A 23,202-nucleotide genomic window follows, 5' to 3' on the forward strand; every position below is an offset into this window, starting at 1 on the left:
AAATTTTTTTAGAGAGAGAAAATGCTTTCGTTAAAATCATTTTTAAGTATATAGGCAGAGCATTTCCAAACACAGTATAGTTATATTTATGTGGAAAATAAAGGAATCTTGACAACAAAAAGATCCTTCCTTACTAATATAGAAGAGAGAACAAACAATTTATTGTTGGGTAGGCCTTAACAGATCACTTGTATCTAAGGTAGTGAGAAAAAGACTTCAAATTAGGACAAAAGCTCACATAATTTATACTTTAAAGTAGAAAGCAGAGTAACTCTTTATCTCCTGAAAAGACAAGGCTACCACTTATGACAGTCTGCGATTCAGCCCATGAGAGAGAACCCTGAGTTAATTTTGGAGATACTTGTTTACACACCTAAAGGTTAGTTAGCATGAGACTTTTGGAAATATCTCTAGATTGTAAAAAATCTGTTTTTACGTTGTGAAAATCTAGAGGTTTATCTGTTTCCCAAGGGTTAGAAGAAGGACTAAGATTCACTAAATCTCCAAGGAAACACTCTGATAAGTGGGCGAGGGAAAATGGTCTCTTTGCCCTTTATAAACAGAGAAAAATCATTTTATTTACCTTTAAAATTCCTCTTTTTGTTACTCTTCTATGGTAACATTACAATTTTCTATGTGTGCCATTGTCATATTTACTTATCTCTGGGCATTATGTAGCTATTGAAATATCTAACAAATCCATAGCAAAATACATAGCAATAAGAAATTAAGTAGTTTGAATATAATGGCCCAGCAATCTCATTGAGTAGAGTAAGCCTATTAGAATATTACTTTCTTGGGTTAGTGCATTTCAATGCTTGGAAAACTTATGTTTCAAGCAATCTGTGGTAGTCACAGTCCCATCTTCTTGAGGTGCTGGCTTCCAAGGGGAGGCACGAGTTCAGTTGGATTTTTCTTTCATTTTGGTAGCATATGTAATCAGCGGCTCCGAAATAGGTCCCTCCCAGTGGACCAACAGTCTCTTCTTCAGAACACTTTTATGTAGGCAAATTCTTGGTCAATTTGGATGACAGACTTCTTCCAATGAGTCATTTCAGGTCCTTATAACTTCATGTGTCTGAGTTTTTTAGGGAAGAGAGGATCCTTGTAAATAGTGTACAAGATTACAAGGGATTCAAGTAAGTAGAGCATGGGACATGGTGTCATGCTCAGACTCAGATGCCTGCCAAGCATAAATAAAGAGGTAATAATACCATGCTTACTTGAAGGAGTTGTTCTAATTTTATTTTTCTCAACAAGACTAATGGTAAAGACATTTTAATGCATTGGATTGCTAAATCTTAGTCAATGAGTGTTTAAGAGTTCTATTTACTTATTCCACCTGTTCTGAGGAATAAGGAGGATGGTGAATATAAGTGCTTATAAGATACTGCAAAAATTTATGTAATTCCTGAGTAATAGTGGAAATAAAATGAATTATTTTATCTGATTCGTTATGCTTCTGTCTTCCAAAGTGAGAAATATGTCTACCAAAAAAGCCTTTACTACTCTTTACGAATCTGCCTTTGAGTCAGGAAAACTGTCAGGCCATCCTGAAACCATAACTAGATAGAAACTCAGCTTCTGCAGGTGTTAAAGCCTCTTGCCATCAGGTTTTGGATAAAGTTTATGTCTTAGTTTGGGCTGCTATAACAAAATATCATAAGCCAAGTGGATTATAAACAACAGAAGTTTATTTCTGACAGTTCCGGGGGCTGGAAGTTCAGGATCATGGTGCCAACATTATTGGTTTCTGGTCAGAGCCTTCTTCCACGGTGAAGACTGCCAAGTTCTCCATGCATCTGCACATGGCTGAGAGCAGAGAGAGAAAGCAAGCTCTCTAGTGACTCACATAAAGGCACTAATTCCACTCATGAGGGTTCCATCTGCCCTCATGAGCTCATCTAATCCTAATTACCTCCCAAATCCCTTGCCTCTTAACACCATTACATTGGAGTACAGTTTCAACATACAAATTTTTTTGGGGGGGACAAAAACATTCAGTCCATAACAGTTGGTCAGAAAAAATTAGACAGTGAAGAATTTTGTTGACATGTAGCATGTGTCTTTAATATGTTTTGAATAATTTTATACCTGTCTTTTTTTTTTTTGTAAAGATTTTTTTTTAATTTTTTTCCTTTTTCTCCCCAAAGCCCCCCGGTACATAGTTGTATATTCTTCGTTGTGGGTCCTTCTAGTTGTGGCATGTGGGATGCCGCCTCAGCGTGGCTTGATGAGCAGTGCCCTGTCCACGCCCAGGATTTGAACCAACAAAACACTGGGCTGCCTGCAGCAGAGCATGCGAACTTAACCACTCGGCCACAGGGCCAGCCCCTATACCTGTCTTTTAATAAAACTCCATAGGCAACTCTGAGGTGCATCTCTAATTGAAAACTACTGCCCTAGAAGAAGATACTAGATTAAAATTAAAATGTAAGGTTGAAATCAAGTTGTTGTTTTAAAAGGAATAGCTTAAATTACAATTAACAACACTACGCTGTCATTGCCTAATATCATCATGCAAAGCACCACTAGGACTCTTAAATAGAAACCTATCACAGAGAGTGAGGGCATTAAACAATCTCTAAAAATTTCCCAGACTAGCTTTATATTAATAACGTTATATGACTGCAAATTAACCTAAGGAAGACTAAGTATCCCTTGAGAATTTACAACGATTCCATGAAACTCATAAATAGCAACATATCAAATAAGCCTTATTATTTCTATTACATCTCTCCTAATCATGTGAGTGGACAAATATTTGTGATCTCTTTTTCAGATGCTCTCTGAGAAGTCTCAAAGAGAACTTTAGATATAAATGATGTTCTGAGATTTTTAACTTTAATTTCTTCTCATTTACAGTTCAATTTTAGAAACACAAAGTTAGGGACTTGAGAAGGTTTTTCATTTGACTAAGTAGGATCATGGGTCACTTAGAAACAATACTTGGTTATCTATCTAATCAAAGTGACAATGATAAAATATTTCTAAAGTAAACATGATTGTAAAGAGTCTTAGCTCTTTCAGGAATGAGAAGACTTTGAGGTCTGGCCCTGTGGCTGAGTGGTTAAAGTTCCACATGCTGCACTTTGGCAGCCTGGGTTCACAGGTTTGGATCCCAGTGCAGACTTATTCCACTCATCAGCCATGTTGTGGCGGAGTCCCACATACAAAGTAGAGGAAGATTGACGCAGATGTTAGGTCAGGGCTAATCTTCCTCAAGCAAAATAAAGAGGAGGATTGACAATGGATGTTAGCTCAGGGTGAATCTTTCTCACCAAAAAAAAAAAAAAAAAAATGAGAAGACTTTGTTCTCAAATTAGCAGGGACATAATATAAAATCAGCTTAAAGCATAAGAAACTTTCCTGGTATACCACAATCTTTGATATCTATACAGATTATGTAGAAAATGAAAAGATTTTACAACCTCCTTTTAAGAGCAAATCAATATTCTAAGAAAAGTGTCAATTTAACAAGTAGAAAAATAAGTTCTATTTTCGCATAAACATAATATTTGATACCAAAGGAATCATAGCTGTTTATGGAAAATCTTACAAACAAACACATCAAATTTTAGTCAACTTTGGTCATGGCAAATAAAATTCTTTGTTCAAGCCTTCTACAACTTTCTACACCCACTCAGATTTCATCTTTCACTTTCCTCTTTCTTATTCTGGAACAACCAGCACTTTTACTTTACTACAAAACTATTCTCTTTCACAAAAACACGTCTTCCATACTTTTTGCACAAAATCATTTCTCTGTGCCAATGTTACTCCTAGCATATTCTCATTCATGTAGATTGATTATAAGCTTTAACCAAAAAAGCTCTATGTACAAAGAAATCTAAAGGGTGGATAATTTTGAACTGTGTGTCACATACTAGCATTTTGCAACAGATTAGCAGAGCTCATGGATACACGTCTCAGAATTTTCTACAGTCATATATATCCATTATAGTATAAATTCTCAATGACAAAAATGAACATGTTTATTTACAAACCCAAAAACATAGCCTCCCTTTATGGTAAAAATAAATGGTAGATTATATGAAATTGTTCTTAGCAGTTAATGTTTGAATAGTCTAACACTCTTAGACATTGTCTCAATATTAATGGACTCCATTAACACAATTTAATATTAGTCCACAATTTTAACTTACTTAAAACTTGCAAATTGTCTTTAAGTTAACATATTAGAAAATGCAAATACTGTTGGACTGGTGTACGTTAGAATAACAACTTAATTTGGTTAGACACAAATATACTTTTTCTCATAACTTTAAACATTAAATTTAAACATTATATAGTAGTTGTTGATCAGTAGGAAGAACATATCCAAGTATAAGTCAAATGTTTGGTAGTACAATATATATAACATTGACAATCAGAGATGCCATAAATGTTTTTATTAACCAAAATTATTAAACTAGTCTCCATAGCCAAAATTTTATCTAACTTATGTATGTGAATTTGGAGTCTTAAAATGTTTATGAATTTTTTGTGTATTAATACTCCTAGCACATTGAAAATGTTTTAAGTTGAATTTTGTTATTTTCTGGGAGGCTTAATAGTATTCAATTTATGTAAGCACATATTAATCTCAATAAGCCTATACGATCAGAGCTTCTTTAATTTAAGATGTCGTATATTCTAAACTGTAAATCTCAACCAGAGGTAGGGGAATATTACATACAATATGTAAAAAGATCTTTCTGAAATACAAAAAGTGACAGCGAGACACAGAAAGAAAACATTGCTTCAACTGTAAAATTTTAGCCATGACTCAAGTGTAAACACAGAAATATAAAATTCAACAATAAGTTAGTCTTTTAAGGGAGTAGGTGAGTCCAGACACCCACTTCTCAGTGAGCATGAAATTCTTAATTGATTTGAGATTGAAAGAGACAAGAAGTCAAACAGAAAAACTAAAACAAGAAGATTCTGTCATCTCTCATCTAACAGACAATAGATCTCTCTAAACCATCAATTAATTTGCAGCGATGATCAAGTGGCAGAATCTATAACCAAATTCTAAATGGAGAATAATTTATTGGATTTTAACAAAATTAGTGAGGTGGAAAATTAAAATTTGAAAAACAGAGAATCAGTAAAATTCTGTTGCTGTTTTGGATTCACCTCTAGAAATCAAGAAAAGACACACCTGGTTTTACACCATCCAGGAAGTGCACTTCCCTGATGACAAAGTTTACCAGGTTCTGGTAGGTGAATCCATTGGGCATCCTAGGGGAAGACCTCAAAAACTGTTAAAGGATAATTTTCAGAAAAGGATAAAATCATGAAAATGAAAAAATGTTAAAGATTGTATTTTGTCTGTGTGATGTGAAAGAATCAGGAGATATTATAAGCTGTTCAAAGGAGAATTGACGAAGAGGAAAGTTATGTGTATTAGAGGAAGTACTGAAATGAATTACAAATTTATTTACTCCTCCACGACCTTTCATCCCTTGTACTTCTAATTCTTTATTAACTGGCTTGATTCCTTCTTATTGAGCTCTTGACACAGGATATTGTTTACACATGGCCATAGCTTATCCTTCTGATAAGCTATTTTGTAGGCTCAATATCTGTGATTAAACCCTTATTATCATTCCCTAGGGCCCAAAACAATGTTTCAGCTCAGAGTGCATCCAAGACTGGAGTGAGACTGTTGCTCTCCCCAGTCATTTTTTTTTTTTTTTTTTTTGGTGAGGAAGATTTTCCCTCAGCTAACATCTGTGCCAATCTTTCTCTACTTTGCATGTAGGATACCACCACAGCACGGCTTGATGAATGGGGTGAAGGTCCGCACCCGGGATTTGAACCCCAGGCCACTGAAGCAGAGCTCACAGACTCAACCACTATGCCATGGGGCTGGCCCCCTAATCCTCTTTTCTTAACAAAGGCACATCATAACCAAATCAAGCCTTATGTTTCTGAGAACTAAATAAACTTTTAGTGTGCACTGTAAGTCTTTCCCCAATAGATTTACAGGAAAATCAGAAGAAGTTAAAAACACATGTCCCTTTTTCAGAGGCCTTATCCATCTGTAAAAGAAGGATGGTGAAGAAGGAACAAGCAGAAAGCTAACCAGAAAGAAGAACAATCTGTATTGATCAGTCATCAGAGAGAAAAAGAGAAATTTCCAAGGAAATGTATCTATTATGTAACAAGGATCTATCAGGAAAGCCCTCTCCAAAAAGTTTTACCTGATGAAAGGTTACAAACATATGGTTCAGCAGTTCCTGCCTTCAATATGTTCCCAAACTGCCAATTTTGAGCCATTTTCCAGTTATTCTCTACTGAGTGGTTCTGTATGTCCAGGATTTCCTGATTCCCTTGTTCCTAAAACATCCCCATCTTCTTTCTACAATCCCTCTTCCAAAATCCTGGCTTCCTTCAATAGTGACACACTGATTTTTCTCTTTCTTCTTTCTCTTCATTGGTTGACAAGAGTAGGAGTTATTTCCATTAACAATAATCTTTCTTCTTGACAGCCTTTCACTTTTCCACTAACTTGACCTACGATAGAAGGCAGAAGAATGGACAAGTAAGTAGATAAGATCAGAGGGAAATTTTGACCTGTCCCTGGTTCCATTCTTATAAAGTTTGAGAAAGTTTCAACAAACCACTGAAGAAAATTAGTGGGGAGCCTGCCTGATGTCTGAGTACAGTTGTGTACTCCTCCTGGCTCATATTTTGCAGACAGGCTTAAAGTATAGTTGCTCACTATCCTTCTTGGAAGGCTTCATGCTTTTGGCCCTGCCTTCATTTTCAGGGTTGATATGGATAATTAAACTTTGTGCCACAGCACCTTCTAGTGGGGTGGATTATTTTTTGGCCACCAAAGTGATTGTATCAACAAATGAACAACGTCTTCTAGCAGCAGGACTCAACACAGTGGACAGTGTGTATGTAGACAGGTATAAGATTTTAGTGTGTTTAGACAGGTGTAAGCTTGTAGTATGTGTACACAGGTATAAGCGCTCTGTGGAGTGTTTCTGCAGACTCATGTAGCACTTCCAGGACCATGGAAGGGAAGCCTTAAATTGGGGATATGGTATATATACTCTTAAGATTTCGATTTTTCCAGATAGCCCTGGTAGCTTCTTAATTGCGTCAGATTTACTGGTGATCCAAATTTAAAAATTTTGTTTCCTTTGCATTTTGACAAGAAAACTATAGAATTATATGGCATTGTTTTTCTTTCCCATGGAATATATGTCAGTCTAACTACACTTTTGCTTACCTTTTTCCAAGTGAGTAGCAAAACTTCTTTCCATCCTGCTGTATTTATAGAGGAACACTGTCTTTTGCACAGGTTCTCAGTTATCCTCTGCTTGAGAAATTTCATTATTTCTGCTTCTCTAGCTAGATGGTGTGTGAAAGGAATCTTACGGGTGGAATCTGAGCTAGGACATGTAATGCATAATCCAACATCCTCAAACTAAGCTGGTAATTCGTGATCTGGTAAAGCAGTTAAACCCTCATCCTTCCCTGTGGGGAACACTTCGAAGGAATAGCCCATCTAAATGGTCCTTGCTTTCCCATTCTTAGGGTTCAGCCTCAGGCAGAGAGAGAGAAAGAGACATGAATACCAGAAGGATGGAGATATCAGTGAAAGGAACAGAATTCGAGCCTTCCGAGAGGGAAGACACTTTTAATTCTTGTTCTTCCTTCTGCACATTTTTGAACATGCGTATATACCTGTTCCTAATATGACAGAGAGATATAAGCCTTTTAACAGGAAGACCTGAAGGCAATATTTCCATATTTTCCCCCCATTAAGACTAATAGTGATCCTGATGAGCCTGGATTAGCATATATAGTTGATAATAAAAGTTGGAGTTTGGAGAGGGCTGTCCATTTGGGTATCTGGAGAATATTCCCAAAAGAGCAGGGAGCTGGAAGGGCTATGTTTATAATTCGGGGTTTCTCACTGAATATCAAGTGACCACAAAAACCTTCAGCTGGTCCATTCAATCCAGGAAATCTCAGACTACCATTTGTATCAAAATATTGTTGGAGAACTAAGACAGTCCTGCCAATAAAAAGACTCCTTCATGCCAATATGGAAGAGGGAGAAGACACAATTTATTAATGAGGAAGCATAACAGATTACATGCATGTAAGTGACTACAAATTTAGGATATAATCTCATATAATTTATAAAGCAAAGTAGAAGAAAGAACATTAATATCTCTTGTCTCCTCAGGAGACAAAGGCTACACCATGTGACAGCCTCCAGTCTCTCTCAGGAGAAAGAACCCTGAGTTAACTCTGGAGGTATGTGTCTATATGTGTAAAGTTTATTTGGACCATGACTTTGGAGATATTTCTACACTGTAAAAACTTGACAGAAGGCTTAGTCCCTAGAGATTTATCTATTTTCCAAATGTTAGAGTAAGGATGTAGATTTACTACGTATTGAGGAATGACTGTAAGAAAAGAGATAGGGGTGAAATGGTCTCTCATCTTTGCAAATGACAAAATAGTTTTCATTTACCCTTAGAGACTGCATGCAAAATAAATTACAGAAATTTACAATAGCGTTATAGGATTTATTGTTTCTGACAAGGTAGAGTAGATATACTTTTCTCTCATCTTCCCACTAAATACAGTTGAGAATGCTACACATTTATATATAAAACCAATATAGAAGACTCTCAAATGTGGAGGTAAGAAGGAAAAATGACTAGTTTTTTTTGTTTGTTTCAGAGAATTGTAGATTCTTATATAGACTCTAAACTAAATGAAAGACTAAGTATGCAGAATTTTCAAGAAAACACCCCCCAGATAAATCACCCCATTTGATACATGTGGATGATGCCTAATACAGAATTATTTTAATATTTTTTTCCCCTCAAAATATACGTATTGGACAGGAATAAATCAATAAATCATAATCTATTTCTCTCTGAACTAGGTAACTCTGGTTTTTGTTTTCCATTTTCATGAAGAAGTTAAAAATACCACTTCTTTGTAATTTAAGCTTCCATTTCCTAAACTGTACAGAAGATATTTCTTGCTTTAAAAATCATGGATGCTTTGTGAGATGCTTCAGGGCTTTTGTTATTACTACAAACTCAAAGTGCTTAAGAAGGCGCTTGTGTAGTTACTTGGCTGACCAAAGGTAACCTAATGCTTTTAAGAAGGTGAGACTTATCCTAGGGACAGAAGCTAAAAAATAAAAACAAAAAACAAAAAGATTCCCTGAATCTTTTATTTCAAATATGTTGGCAACTCATGTGATCCATGAAAACTTCATATTTTAATCCATGTTCCTGTTTTTATTCTCTTGGTAAACTTTATAGAATTTAGATTGAGTGTTCCAATGCTTTCTAAGAATCTAGATTTTCATGGACACTGGTAGCCTACAAAAATACATGGCCCATTCTATATGGTTAAGCAATTAAATTCAATCATCAAATAAAGTATCATCTAAAGTATACCATTTAAGTGTTGCTTTATGCATTAGTCAGAGTTCTCCAGAGAAACAGAATCAAGAATCAAGAGAATATATACACATTCTCATGGTTCTGTTTCTCTGGAGAAAGAGATAGAGAGAGATTTACTTTAAGGAATTGACTCAAGTAATTATGGGGGCTGGCGAGTCTGAAATTTTCAAGACTGATTGGTGGGCTAGAAATTCCAGTAAGAGTTGATGCTGCATTCTCAAGTCCCAAGACAATCTAAGCACAGAATTTCTTCTTGTTCAGAAATCTCAGACTTTTCTCTTAAGATCTTCAACTGATTGGATGAGGCCCACCCACACTATGGAGAGTAATCTGCTTTACTCAAAGTCTACTGATTTAAATGTTAATCACATCTAAAAATATCTTCACAGCAACATCTAGACTGGTATTTGGCCAAACAACTGAGCACTATAGCTTAGATAAGTTGACACATAATCTTAATCATTACAGTCCATCCTTTGTTAATTTGCAACACATATATATCTCCTTACAACATACTTAATATCCAATTGAAGACAATAATATGGCCATATTTCTGCCTAAAATGATGCTACTGACCTACTTGGAACTGAAAAAGCACTGGTTCTTCCCCCAGAAGAGAGTGCAAGGTCCTTGGGTGATGTTCATGCTTTTCCTTGATGTCCTATAACTTAAATACTGTGATTTAAAGTTAACACATCTTATTTTATATGATAAAGTGATAATAAAGGGAAGAAAACAAAGATATTTCCTATACAGACATGAACACATGCACAAAGACACATTTATAGCAAAATAAAGATGAAATACTCATAGTAACTATAGCCCTCCTTTCTGCAGCTAGTCACATGATTGTAGCTGTTATCTATAACTTCCTTCTTCCACTACTCATTGTGTGTTCCCTCTGTCCTCAGTAAACACCTTAGCTGGTGTAAACACATGGTGGAGTGACTTAGCTGGTGTGAACACCTGGTGGAGTGACTCAAACCTTCATTCCTGAAGGTTCTGGGCCATTAGTAGTCATGCCTAAATTAGTTTGTTGTAGTTTTCCACTGCCATTAACCACAACAGAGTAACTGCTGTTTAAAGCACCAAATCTATGGTATTTATTATGGCCGTCTGAGCTAAGGCAGACCACTAAGGGATCTCGTCCACTGGTCAGTAGTAGTCTCATTCCCCTGTGGTAGTCAGGCTCAATCACTCCAGCAAGGAAAGCAATGCCTTTCTTTGCCTATTGATTCAGAGGTATGAAGAGCCCAAAAGAGACCAGGTGGTGAGTTTAACTTCGAGTTCAATACAATCACTGCTATGTCTCCTGGTGGAAGGATACTTCCCTTTGGAACTAAGATATCTAGACCAGCAGAGTATAAGGTCATGAGAACAAGAAGAAAAAAATTTGCTAGAGGATCATTAGAGGTCATATTGAGTGGTGCCACTCTTATTTATATGTTATGAATCCTGGCGATGTGAAAAATTTCTCTTGAAGTTTTCCTATTGGTGGACAACAGGTCCTGATCACTCTCAATGAAGATTTTTTAATAGTAATATGTCCAGGAATATACAAGGTGTGTAACAAAGAATATATGGAAAAATAATTTATTTAGATTTCTGCAAAGTTTGTCTTGCTAGAAACAGTAATCACTCAATGATATCAGATAATGAGATAAAGTAAAATCAAGTTAGTGTTAGATGTCCTATCTCAGGTCAGCTATAATTTCCTTCACTTATGATACTTATTTTCTACTGGGTTACTTTCTTTTTATGAATAGTGGTGGAAAAGTTTCATAAATAGTCTTTTAAGCTTTTTCACATTTTCCACAAAAATGAGACTTTTCCCTATATCTGATCCTATCCCCTATAGTTTATGTAAAAATAGAATGATACAAAAATATAAAAATAAGCTGGAGGGCCCGGCCTGGTAGCAGAGCTGTTAAGTGTGCACATTCCACTTCAGCAGCCCAGGGTTTGCTGGTTCAATCCTGAGGGCAGACATGGCACCGCTTGGCAAGCCATGATGTGGTAGGCATCCCACATATAAAGTAGAGGAAGATGGGCATGGATGTTAGTTCAGGGCCAGTCTTCCTCAGCAAAAAGAGGGGGTTTGGCAGCAGTTAGCTCAGGGCTAATCTTCCTCAAAAAAGAAAAAAAAGCATTAAAAATAAGCTAGAAATAACATGGAAAAGTCATTTATACAGTTCTCTATTTTCAGATAACTCATATATAAATTAGATGCTAGAGAATTATAATATCTTATCCGTTTCTCTTCCAATTAAATTGATATTGTTTCAATAAGAGGTTCAGTATAAGATATTTCTGAAGTCTTATTAAGTCCTAAAATTCTGTATGTTATTATTTTGGGGTTAGAGGGAACAAATAAATATTGATCATATTTCTTATCCAAATTCAGAACCAAGCAAGAGATAAACAGAAGTTAAGGGTAGCAGATAAAAAATGAATGTTATTATCAATGAAGTATACATTGGAAGACATGGCTAGGTATTCAGGATTCTTGTATATTGAACAGAAGAATTAGACTTTGAACACAATCACAGATGTTGCGAGACAACTACAAGTTTTACTCCACAAGAACAGAATCTGTGCTTATAAAATCCACAGCATAACAGATTTATGCAGAATTCTAGTAGGAAAGAGGAAGTATGGGTGAGGTGGATGGAGAGGTACCAGGAGTATTAATTTTGGTGGTGTTCTTCCTCTTGAAAACAGAAAAAAATAGGAAATGTGTTCACTCAACATTCTAATGCTGCTTGTTTACTGCATCTTACTTATGATGTCTTTCTGGAATTCCAGAGAACAGCTCTAATAAAAGAAAGACACCATAAGCAAGAGGCAGTAAACAAACAGTGTTAGCATGCTCAGTGAACACTTATTCATACCCTGTCTCTCCTCTGAACAACGTTGAGATACAAAGTCAAGCTGGATAAGTCCTTTACATATTCTCTTTCATTACTGCTCCCTAAATAAATTCTGAATAGATTAAAGAGAAAAACGGAACTCCACTCCAAGTTCTAGTGAAATATTACTAACAAAAATGTACCCTTCTTTGATTCTTTGTGATATTTATATGCATGCTGCATAACAAATTGCTAATTAACTGCATACATCTGAATTGAATATCAAAACTATATTGATATTTGGTTTTCCTCATGTTTGCTAGCATTATAAAACTGGTTGAGATTGTTTTGAGACTTTAACACATATATTGAATTTTCTTTTTAGTTTGAAATATTTTATTATTAAATGTCTTGATTAATTTGATTGGGCCAATTAATTTCCCCAAATTTTAATTTACTCGATTTGAAATAGAAACTAGAAACTTATCTGAGGAAGGTAAAACAAATCTTACCAATTTCAGTTTGGGCTTCACAAACATTTCTATAAATCCTATCTTCCAATTAATCTAAAAATAAACATTCATAATGAAGTGATTATGATTGCTATTGATTGGAATAGTTCAGGTAAGTCAATATCAATATTATATATATTTAGTGTCTATCCATTTGAAAATTACAGCTGTATATTACTTTAGGCAAGCAATGTAATATTCCTTAAGAAGAATTTTAGGTTTAAAATAGTTAATATACAAAATCAAAATAATAAAGATATGTCATATTTATTAAATAAAATATGGTTAGAAAATATTATCAAAATATGCTCTAAATTTTAAGCTTTAATTAACAGGCTAGAGTTACTATATTCCACCAAGTTTCAAGGCAATATTAATTATTTCTACATTCCAGTAAGACACACCTCCACTTCCTGTTGTATTTCAGACTAAATACCTGAATTGACACTCCTGCTAAAGTTGATAAAATCTTGGATAAGTAACAGAAAAGAAAGCCTTAAATAAATTGTTGAACTGAAAAGAATATAAAGAAGCCTTAACCACAAGCCAACTAAGTGCAAGGTCATTCTCAGAAGACTCAGGGCCTGGGAAACAAACCCAAGAAATGCTAATTAAGTGTATAGCTACTACAAATCCTCTGTAAGCTATTCTTCCACAAGACCAACCCTCCTGCAAAAGAGAAGGAGGAATAAAATGTCCTACCAACTAAGCACTCCTAGAGGATTGGAAGGAAAATTACTATTCTCAAAAGGTGGAAATGAGTGAAAGTAAATCAAATCATCTCGCTTGAGAATTTATTTCCACAATCTAGTCCTGATGTGGGTTTGCAGTAAAAATAAACACTGCTACTATACTCCAAAATTATCAAGATCAGAATTTATTTTATTGAAGCCCAGGAGTGGTCTAACTAGGCAACTGATAAAAACACATGTAAACCGTGTGTAAGGATGCTACCTCCATTCTAAGACTCAACAAATCTACCAGACAAAATTTCAAGATAAATCAGAATTTCATCATCAAAAATCACAAAGCATGTAAAGAAAGATACTCAAATCATTAATGACAAAGAACAGAATCAGGAATGTAAAAGTTCAGATTTACAATTATCAGTCCCAGCATATAAATTAAATATGTTTAATATGTTGAAGATTATAATGAAGAATTGAAAATGTGAGTAAACTTCAAGTAATTTTCAAAAACAAAATACCTAGAAATAAAAATAAAATAATTGAAATTAAAGTCTCATGTGATGTATTCAATAGCATATTTAGACCGAGCTAAAGAGAAAATTAATAATCTGGAAGAAAAACCTAAACATATTATTGAGAAGAAAGTACAGATATACAAAGGAATAAAAATTAGATAAAAGAGAGATAAGATGGATATCTAAATGAGGTCTACAGTGAAACATACAATAAATTGAATGAATTATAACTATGCTCAACAACTAGACATATCTGAAGTAAAAGTTAACATAATTTTGAGTTAAAACAGCAAGATTTAGAAGACATCAAGGAGAATTGTATTTTATAAATTAAACACTGTAAAATTAATAAATATAGTATTTAAGATAAAAAAATGAGGCAGTAAACATCTGTTGCATCCATCTTGTGATCTTTAAGCCATGAACAAAAATATATATGTAGTGGAGAAAAAGGAGATGAAAAGCTGGAATTCCTAGTGAGTGGCATCTTCAAGCTGTTATATGAGTCCTCACCAGTGTGACCTCAGTCGTTTTGTTGCATGAAACATAAATCCCTGTCTGTTAGCCTCTGTTAAATGAGTTTTCTATTAGTCTCATCTTCATAAAAGTGCTCCTTTCACTACTCTCTCACTCCTGAATATTATCATTTATAAAATATTCAGCTTTTCAATAACTGAAAATTCTCATTTTAATTTAATTTGGATTTCTTTGATTACTATTGAGATTGAAAATGTCTTATATATTCATTAGCCATTTTTTCCTTTTTGAATTTTTGGAGTATAATCTTTACCCACTTATATCTTAGAATATTCATATCATCATTATTTGCAAAAAAGATTGTATGATGAAAATATTTAACTATTTTCTGTTTATTACAAATATTTATTGATTAAATTTATTTCTCTAGATACTGCAGATAACAGATCTAAGGCGCTTGATGATTATCTTTTACCCACCCAAAATATAGGATATAAGTTTCTCTTACAAGCATCCCGTAGTCAACTGAATTTCTTCACATGTAAATATACTCACATGATTCCTTGTTTCTCTTAGCTACCATTAGGTTAATGTTTAAAATTCAGTCTTATTCCCTGTAAAGATATACCACTTTGATTTCTTTTGAAGCAATCAATAAAATATTAATGTAGTTTGGTATGAATAGAGCAAGACATATTAACATAGATTCTGCTGCACGATAAGAGATAGGTAAATTTAAGAAAAGGTATCATCTTTGGTGAATACTTTTTCAAAGCATACCTACTGGAAAATATGCTTCTATATAAATCAGTCTTTGACAAGTTACTGTGTCTTGGAATGCCCTTCTTCATACTATTGCTCCAAACAAAATACCTTATTCCACATCTCTGACAATTTCCTTCCATCCTTTACAACAGAAACTAATTAAAAACTTACTTTCCTAAGAAGGTTCTCTGACCAACTTATTTATCTCATCCTTTCTTATCTACTCACAGATGTTTAATCTGTATAACCCTAGTTTAATTATAGTGACTACAATATGAGTGTCATTGTTTCTCTATATCTCTACAGTATTTAACTCAGTGTGCTGCATATAGCAGATTCTTATGAAAAACTTGTTGAATATTATTCTATAAAGAAAAGAACTCATTCTGTCAGAATCACTTGTCAGTCTCTGCTTACTCTGCCTTACCACCTATAAATCAGCAGTAATAATTTACTCAGTTCTGCCCAAGTGTCAGTTAAGAAGAATCATATGTAAGGTTGTATTACCTGTTTACAGTATAAGGTGTATTCTATTATTAATCTGTTATTTAGCATCGCTAGCGAAATAAATTTAATCAACAGATACCATTTGAAATAAGTAGCAAATAGTTTAATATGCTTATTGTATAAAACACATTTTGAAATTAATTATAATATGAATATTCTAAGATCATTTCACTCTTTTGCGACGCTCTTAGTCAAAGCTTGAGCCATGCCACGAGAAGGATAATTAAACATGACTCTGGTCTCTGCGACTGATGTTAGAGGGCAGGACAGTTAGAATATTCTCAGCATAAATATTTACTCAGCTACTTCTTATAGATATACCCTTGGTTTAGGGCTCTGCCAGATCCAAGAACCTGGCAGCTCTAAGCCTCTATGCCTGTAGGTGACAGGTTACTACTAGTGACAGGCAGGCTGTCTACAACAAGCAGGGCTGTCAGGCAGAATGTTCACTGTGGGGCAGTTTTAAAGTGGAGGAGCTTATTATACTTATTTAGAAAGTATTTACTCAGTGTCATTACTAACACTCACAGTGAATGAAGAGGGCAATCAGTTTATTTGGTGGAGGCTATAGATATAGAGCAGTTTTAGGATGTCTTCTAATCATGGCAATCCGAGCAATGGAGATGCAGAAACCAATAAAAGATGTTTATTGTACAGCAAACACAGAAGTGTGAAAAGGGAAAGCAACAAATACATGTTTATGTCAGTTGAAAGATAATGTTAGTGACGAAGTGACTGCTGCTCAAAGAACTTCTATCTCAGGCAAGTATTATTCAAAAATGAAGAGGAATGGGACAAAGAGGTCATCTAAATTGATGGAATGAACTTTTCCAAATTGATGGAGTGAATATCCCTCTAATCTCTTGTAGATTCCATGGGTTAGTGGCTCCTTAGCACCACTCTCTGTGTCTCCAAGAACAGGAATAACACAGCAGCTGCAGTCCTATGTGCAGTTCTAAAAGCTTTATTCCATTAAAATATGAGTAATATGGAGTTAGCTAGCCCTGGTGATCTAGTGGGAAAGATTTGGTGCTCTTGCTGCCATGGCCTGGGTTTGCTTCCTAGTCAGGGAACCACACCACCCATCTGTCGGTTGTCATACTGTGGTGGTTGCACATTGCTGTGATTCTGAAAGTTATGTCACCAGTATTTCACATACCAGCAAGGTCACCCATGGTGGACAGGTTTTGGTGGAGCTTCCAGACTGGACATACTAGGAAGAAGGACCTGGCCACCCACTTCTGAAAAAATTGGCCATAATGACCCTATGAATAGCAATGAAGCACTGTCTGATACAGTACTGGAAGGTGAGAGGATGGTGCAAAAAGTTTGGGCAGGGTCCCACTCTACTGTACACAGGGTCTCAAGGAGCTGGAATCAACTCAACAGCACTAACAAAAAAAAAAGTTGAAAACCTAAAGAAATAGTGAGTTTGCTATTACACATGAAGAGGACAAGAAGGTATAATCTCCTCCAAGTGGTTTGGGGCCACTAATATTTAATCTAGACATTAGAAGAGTTTCAAAATCTGAGTGTCAAAAAAAGAAATCATGAAAGTCTGTGTAAGTATATAATTTACAGTCATGAAAAATGAAATCTCTTCCCACTCAGGAGAAAAGAGACAGAAGTATGCTCCATAAAATGGCTATTTATTACAGATATGAATAACTATGCTGAGTCTGTCTAAGCATGCATACTCCCCACCTGCGATGCCTAAGTCCTGGATGCTGAATGAAGGAGTTTGAGGGAGAGTGGATGTTCTGGTAAAGGTCTGCAGAGACCCTTCTATGAGACACTTCTATGAGACCCTTTCAAGGGTGGGCCAGAATCCCTTTCTGCTATAAAATTCTTTGACTAAAGTGGCTTCTGTACAACTGTGGTTTAAGGCCTTAATGATATGGTGACTTAGCTTTGCTGACATGATTTCTTAGATTTTAGTATTGAAGACTGAAATTTTTGAGGTAGTTTTTAAAAGATCTTATTGCTAGACTCTCATAAAGCTATAACATTCCTTAACAGCCGTTGCTAATAAAAAATCATTTAAATTCTTCCTAATTCTTATAGTAAATCAGTATTTAGTAATGTTTACTTTTACTGAAAGCCTGGGCATGCCATTAGAATTCTTTCAAATACGTCATTTTTTTATGCACTGGGAACTCTTTTTCCTGAAATATTTGTTTTTCTACATGTATTCAGGCTAACTATATAAGAATTCATTAAAATTTATTACATTTTGCTGCTTTCTTTGTATGAATGTTTACTCATATTTACCTTGTCTGCATGTGCTGTATAGAAATTCATTCAAATTTATTGTATATTACATCTTCCTTTTTAGTTACCATCATTACTCAAATATATTACAGTATTAGCTTATACAGGGTTTTGTAGCCTAGTCTTTACCAGTATACAAATACATGTATTATTTCTGACTACATAAGCTTAAATTATTTTTCAGTGCTAGTATAATATTAATGCTTATATAAAACTTATGCTTTACTATAGGATTCCACTGTATATTTATGTCAACAAAATGTGTTTTTACAACAAAAATAAATTTAAAATTACTTTCAAAACCTGTTGGAAAAAAGTGCTGAAATTTTATGTTTTTGCCAGAATTTTGCCTATATGTGCTTTGGAAATGCTTTATGCCTCCATGCCTTAAATGCAGAGAAATATAGCAGTTTCTGAGAACACGAGGAAAAGAACCTCCTTAGAGAATGGTAAGAAACCAAGCAGTTCTTTAGGATGCATCATCAGGCTGCATCCCAATATAGTGGTCTCTTGGGGAACTAGAGATGTGCAAATGTGAGAATCTCCAAAGTGGAGAGTTTACAGCTTGTTCCAAGCCACACTTCCAGGATGGCAGCCTTCACAGTACAATAAATAAGGTCAGAACAACCAAAATACAACTCAGCAGAGGGGTTCAAAAAGAAACGCAGAGAAGATTGTTCAAGATTCTCATGCACCTTGATAGAAACTAAAGTTTTGTTTTAGGAAAGAAAGTGGGGAATATTTATTATTTGTGTCTAAAAATCACAATTAGCTTATATTTACCTGGTAAACCAAAGTATTATGAATATTTAACATATGGTAGCATTTGTAATTACTAGTCATCCCTTCTATCACCTTTAATGTACTATTAATTCATAAATTCTGAGTCAACTGTCATACCGCTTTCTCACTTATCTCCATATTAAATAAGCCACCAAAGACAGCTATTTATTATTTGGTCTGTTTGTTCTTTTATTTTTCCACATACTTGTCAAGTCCAACATCCCTCTTATTCTTAACATTCTTGGTTGCAGTGCTATTTCAATGCTATCTTATCTTTTACTTGTACTCCTGCAGGTGCATCCTAATTTATCTCCTCAGTCTATACAAACTCTTTTGTCTCTTAAATATCCTCCTTAAAACAAGCTTTAATTTATTTGGGATTTTGGAACTGTTAGAGATTTAAAAATAGACTCTGACTGGGGACAGCCCAGTGCCACAGCGGTTAAGTTTGCACATTCTGCTTCGGCGGGCCACTTGTTGGGATCCTGGGTGTGGACCTACACACCTCTTGCCAAGCCATGCTGTGGCAGGTGTCCCACATATAAAGTAGAGAAAGATGGGCACGGATGTTAGCTCAGGGTCAGTCTTTCTTAGCAAAAAGAGGAGGTTTGGAGGCAGATGTTACCTCAGGGCTAATCTTCCACACACACACACAAAAAGACTCTGATGGAGATCTCTTCGTGTGATGATTGGAGTGTCTTCTTCATTTGTACCATTAGCATCCACCTGAATATAGTCAGTTGAGAAGGTGGGGAGGTAGGTAGCTCTTAATTCTTTCCTCATGCTATTTCCTTCTCCCCTCAAATCAGACCCCATACACCTACACACTCACCAAAGTACAAAAGGAAAAACAACAAAAAATATTTAAGATTTCAAAGAAAAAATATTTATTCATTATTTAAGGGGTAATCACAACACAGGCATACCTCTGAGATATTGCCGTTTTGGTTCCAGACCACAGAGATAAAGCCATTATCACAACAAGCAAGTCATAGAAGTTTTTTGACTTCTCGATGCACATAAAAGTTATGTTTACACTATACTGTAGTCTATTAAGTGAGCAATAGCATTCTATCTAAATGAAAGTACATACCTTAATTAAAAAATACTGTACTGCTTAAAAACACTGACCACCATATAAGCCTTCAGTGAGATGTAATCTTTTTGCTGGTGTAGGGTCTTGCCTCAGTGTTGAAGGCTGCTGCCTGATCAGGGTGATGGTTGCTGAAGGTTGGGGTGGCTGTGGCAATTTCTTAAAATAAGACAACAGTGAAGTGTGCAACATCAATTGACTTTTCCTTTCATGAATGATATCTCTGTAGCATGCAAGCCTGCTTGATAGCACTTTACCCATAGTAAAACTTCTGTAAAAATTGGAGGCAATCCTCTCAAACTCTGCCACTGTTTTATTAACTAAGTTTATGTAATATTATAAATTGTTTGTTGTCATTTCAGCAATCTTCTCAGCATCTTCACAGGAAGAATATTCCATCTCAAGAAACCACTTTCTTTGCTCATCCATAAGAAGCAACTCTCTTCATCCATTAAATTTTTATCATGAGATTGCAGCAATTCAGTCACATATAATTCTAGTTCTCTTGCTATCTCCACCACATCTGCAGTTACTTCTACCACTGAAGTCTTGAACTCTTCAAGCCATTCATGAGGGGTGGAATCAACTTCTTGCAAACTTGTGTTAATATTGATATTTCAATCTCTTCCCATGAATCACGAATGTTTCTAATGGAAACTACAATGGTGAATCTTTTTCGGAAGTTTTTCAATTCACTTTGCTCAGATCCATCAAAGGAATCACCATCTATGACAGCTATAGCCTTACAAAATGTATTTCTTCTTTTTTTTTAAGATTTTAGTTTTCTATTTTTTCCCTAACCCCCCCCCCCCCCACAGTACATAGTTGTATATTTTAGTTGTGAGTCCTTCTAGTTGTGGGTCCTTCTGGTTGTGGCATGTAGGACACTGCCTCAGCATGGACTGATGAGTGGTGCCATGTCTGTGCCCAGGATCCGAACAGGTGAAACCCTGGGTCTCTGAAGCAGAGTGTGTGAACTTAATCACCTGGACACAGGGCCGACCCCCAAAATGTATTTCTTAAATAACAAGATTTGAAAGTCAAAATTACCCCTTGATGCACAAGCTGCACAGTGGATGTTGTGTTAGCAGGCATGAAAATAACATTAATCTCATTGTACATCTCCATCAGAGCTCTTGGGTGACTGAGAGAATTGTCAATGAGCAGTCATATTTTGAAAGAAATCTTTTTCTAAACAGTAGATCTCAACAGTGGGCTTAAAATATTCATTAAACCATGTTCTAAACAGATGTGTTTTTGTCCAGGCTTTGTTGTTCTATTTATAGAACACAGGTAGAGTATATTTAGCATAATTCTTAAGGGCCCCAGGGTTTTTGGAATGGAGCATTGGCTTTAACTTAATGTCACCTGATGTATTAGCCCCTAACAAGAGTATCAGCTATCCTTTGAAGCTTTGAAGACAGACCTTGACTTCTCACTCTAACTATGAAAGACCGAGATGGCATTGTTTTCCAATATAGGGCTGTTTTGTCTACATTAAAAATCTGTTGTTTAGCATAGCCACCTTCATTAATTGTCTTAGCTAGATTTTCTGGATAACTTGCTGCAGCTTCTATGTCAGCACTTACTGCTTCACCTTGTACTTATATGTTATAGAGATGGCTTCTTTCCTTAACCCACGGGAACCAATCTCTGCTAGCTTCAAACATTTTCATGCAGTTTCCTCACCTCTCTCAGCCTTCATAGAACTGAAGAGAGTTAGAACATTGCTTTGGATTAGGCTTTGGCTTAAATAAACGTTGTGGTTAGTTTGATCTTCTGTCTAGACCACTCGAATTTGCTCTGTTATCAGCAATGAGACTATTTCACTGTCTTATCACTCGTGTGCACTAGAGTAGCACTTTGGATTTCCTTCAAGAACTTTTCTTCTGCATTCACCACTTGGCTAACTGTTTGGCACCAGAGGTCTAGATTTCTGCCTGTATTGGTGTTCAACATGCCTTCCTCATTAAGCTTATTTATTTCTAACTTTTGGTTTAAAGTGAGAGACATGTGACTCTTCCTTTCACGTCTACCCTTAGAGGCCGATATGGGGTTATTAAGTAGCCTAATTTCAATACTGTTGTCTCAGGGAGTATGGAGGCCTGAGAAGAGGGAGAGACATGGGGGAATGGCCAATTGGTGGAGCAGGCAGAACAGATACAACATTTATTAAGTCTACCATCTTATATGAAAGAAGTTCGTAGTGCCCCTAAACCATTACAATAGTAACATCAAAGACCATTGATCATAGCTTACCCTAACAAATATAACAATGAAAAAGTTTGAAATTTCGTGAGAATTATCAAAATGTGACAGAGAGATATGAAGTGAACAAATGTTATCGGAAAAATGGCGCCAATAGACCTGCTTGATGCAGGGAGCTATCAACCTTAAATATGTAAAAATTGCAATATGCACAATGTGCAGTAAAGCAAAGTGCAATAAAATGAGTTATGCCTGTATTCTTCCTCTTCATATTCCAAAGCTTCCCTTCCTCTATGATGTTCCCCACGCTGTATACAATAACTAGACCCAACTGTTTATTTCTTCACGACCATAGTTTTTGTTATTTTCTTTCTTTACTTGGATCGCCCCTTCTTTCCATTACTGTCTTTAGAAATTTACGCACTTCAAAACCAAATTGAAAGTTCAGTTTTGTTACAAACAACCACAAAAGGTCCTGAAAAGTAGAAGTTATCATCTACTCTTAACTCTACAAATCCATTCTTTGCCCTGCTATGGCCCATCACCTATTTTCTGACATTGTAAATTTAGTGTGTGTTATTTCTTCTTCTATATCATAAACCTAGAACAGCAGGTGTTTATGCCATTTTATGCCCCTCACTGTATCTTGCTAGGAACCTGTTTAAAGTACACATTTATTTAATGAATGAAATTTTGTCCCTAAAAAGCAAAGGATTTTGATGAGCTCAGATAGACCACATAAACTATTAGTTGAATTTGCAGGTTATTTATTTGTCTTTTATCAACCTGATTGACGAATGATTGAAAATATCTGATCTGACAACACATGTTTCCTGGAAATAATGTATTAATGTCATCCTTAAATATAGCCACTTAGTTTGCAGATATCAAAGCCTGCAAGTCTCCTAGAGCTTCAAATTTAAAAATAATATCCAAACTTTGTGAATATTTAGAAATCATTTCTCCATAATGTTTATGCTACTATCATGAAGATAGGCAAGAGCATCTATTTAACTTTTAATTGTCTCTAGATAGACACAAGATTACCTTTAAAATAATTATTTCATAAAAT

This window comes from Equus quagga, chromosome 6, assembly GCF_021613505.1.
Source record: "Equus quagga isolate Etosha38 chromosome 6, UCLA_HA_Equagga_1.0, whole genome shotgun sequence".
Taxonomy (NCBI): domain Eukaryota; kingdom Metazoa; phylum Chordata; class Mammalia; order Perissodactyla; family Equidae; genus Equus; species Equus quagga.